Raw genomic sequence first — 2,924 nt, forward strand, 5'->3', positions numbered from 1 at the left:
GGGGGAGAGCCTCAGCACAGAACCTGACCTGGGTTTTGATCCCATGACCCTGGGATCGTGGCCTGAAATGAAATCAAGAGTTGGACACTCAACCAACTGAGGCACCCAGGCACCCTGACACAAATTTTGAAATAAAAGTATATATATATCAGGAATTGCCAACAACAAGAAAAGAGGTGTTATAATCTCAGTATTTGAGAAAGTACAATTAAGGCTTAAATGGGTTTAAAAAGAAAAAAGTTAATTTTTCATGCTAATGGCTAAATTTCACAAGTATGATGTGTAATATTTATATTTATATACACAATCACATGGTAAAAGTATTCATACAGCAAAAACTACATTAGGTACAAAGGGCAACAGGAAGAAGCACACTGATAATAGATGATTCTAATACACTTTCCACAATCCATAAATGTTCAAATGGAGATACTTTTAGTCATTGTAGAGAAGACTGAAACAACATAATCCCAAAGGTGGACCTTATATATAGAGATACTGGATTTTGATCTCTATTAGACAAGACACTTTTCAGAAGAACATGGAATATTCATGAAAATGGATTCTACTTGAGAGTCTTAAACAAATCTTGGGCCCAAATGGAAATACAGATTATAATTGTTGAATTTTAAAAGGATAATAATAATGAAAACAAAACATACCAGAATCTATGTACAGCAACTGTCAGAGACTTTTTGATGTATTGAATACCTAGATGACGGGTGCCAAGTGGGCAAAATGGTTGAATGGGGTTAAAAGTACAAACTTCCAGCAAAAATAAGTCATGGAGATGTAATGTTCAGTATGGTGACTACAGTTCTATGGTAACAATATTGTCTTGCATATTTGAAAGTTAATAAGAGAGTAGGTGTTAAAAATTATAAGACACAAAATGGTATCTTTTTCAGGTTTTCTTATAATGACCACTTAAGAGTCATGCCGTAAGAAGCAACAACCTCTCCTCTTCCTCTCTGCTATCTGCTCAGCAGCTGCAAAGCAACAACCATGCGTGAGTGCACCTCCATCCAAGTTGACCAGGCTGGTGTTCAGATTGGCAACCCCTGCTGGGAGCTCCTTCAACACCTGTACCAGTGAGATGGGTGCTGGCAGGCATGTGCCTAGGGCAGTGTTTGTAAACCTGGAACCCAAAGTCATTGAGGAAATTCACACTGGAACCTACCACCAGCTTTTCCACCCTGAGCAGTTCATCAGAGGCAAAGAACATGCTGGAAATAACTATGCCTGAGGGCACTACACCATTGGCAAGGAGATCCTTGACCTTGTCTTGGGCTGAATTCCAAAACTGGCTGAACCAGTGCATAGGCCTTCCAGACTTCTTGGTTTTCCAAAGCTTTGGAGGGGAACCATTTCTAGGTTCACCTCCCTGCTGATGGAACATCTCTCTGTTAATTACGGCAGGAAGTTTAAGCTGGAGTTGTCAATTTACCTCCCTCCTCAGGCTTCCACAGATGTAGTTGAGCCCTACAACTCCATCCTCATTACCCGCAGCATTCTGATTGTGCCTTCATGGTAGACAATGAGGCTATCTATGACATCTGTCATAGAAACCTCAATATTGAACACCCAACCTACAATAACCTAAATAGGTTTATAGGTCAAATTATGTTCTTCATCACTGTTTCCCTCAGATTTGATGGAGCTCTGAATGTTGACCTTACAGATTCCAGACTAACCTGGTGCCCTATCCCTGCATCCACTTTACTCTGGCCACATATGTTCCCATCATCTATTCTGAGAAAGCCTACCATTAACAGCTTTCTGTAGCAGAAATCAAAAATTCATGCTTTGAGCCAGCCCACCAGATGGTGAAATGTGATCCTCACCATGGTAAATACATGGGTTGTTGCCTGTTGTGTCATGGTGACATGGTTTCCAAAGATATCATTGCTGTCATTGCCACCATCAAGATCAAGTGTACCATTCAGTTAGTGTACTGTTGCCCCACTCCTTCAAAATTGTCATTAATTAATAGCCTCCCACTGTGCTACCTGGTGCAGGAGACCTGTTCAATGTACAGCAAATTGTGTGCATGCTGAGCAACACCAGAGCCATTCTTGAGGTCTGGGCTGGCGTGGAGCACAAGTTTGACCTGATGTATGCCAAGAATGTCTTTGTTCACTGTAATATGAATGAAGGCATGGAGGAATGTGAGTTTTCTGAGGCCTGTGAGAACATGGCTAACCTTGACAATTATTATGAGGAAGTTTGTGTAGATTCTGTTTAAGGAGAGGGGGAAGAAAAAGGAGAGGAATACTAAAGTTAAAAATGTCACAAAGATGTTGCTTTTACAGGAAAGCCTATATGTATTTTTAGGCTCCATGCACTGGAAAGAAAAAAAACAATGGCCAATCCAGTAACAATGAGCACCTCTAGGTCCCAGATTGAACTGTCTAAAAACATGTTCCCTTAGGACGAACTAGGCTTCCTTGGAAAAATGTCTAATTCTGGGACTTTGTAGGGATTGCACCAGGTGAGTTCGGACCAAATGCTTATACCAGAAAACATATCAAAGACACAAATTCCAACCCAAAGGGGATTCCATAGGCCAAAGACAGAACAATTTCAACATCATAGTTATTAATGACTGCAATAGATCTCAAACTCAAATATATAAACATCTAGAGCTCATGAGGACACTTTAAAGGAAAACAAAAAACAAATGAAACCAACTCAATATTCATCTTTGGAGGATATGAGTGAAATATGGCATCGTTTTGAAAAGTGGAAATAGTGCAAATGTAAGCATTCATTCTTCCTTTCCATATAGATCAAGTAACCACTTAATTAAGGGGTAGTTTGTTGTATAGAAGAATTCTAGCTAATAAATGCAGAAGAGATTATAGAATTGAAACATCACTATGACCCAGCAATAGCACTGCTAGGAATTTATCCAAGGGACACAG

At 39.8% G+C, this 2,924-nt stretch overlaps 1 pseudogene; it reads left to right on the forward strand.

Moving 5' to 3' along the window:
- Positions 1–842: 842 nt before the first annotated feature.
- LOC121024073 (tubulin alpha-1A chain-like) lies at positions 843–2,677 on the forward strand (annotated as a pseudogene).
- Positions 2,678–2,924: the final 247 nt, after the last annotated feature.

Source organism: Herpailurus yagouaroundi, unplaced genomic scaffold (assembly GCF_014898765.1).
Source record: "Herpailurus yagouaroundi ecotype Mexico unplaced genomic scaffold, PumYag 53479, whole genome shotgun sequence".
In the NCBI taxonomy this organism is placed as follows: Eukaryota; Metazoa; Chordata; class Mammalia; order Carnivora; family Felidae; genus Herpailurus; species Herpailurus yagouaroundi.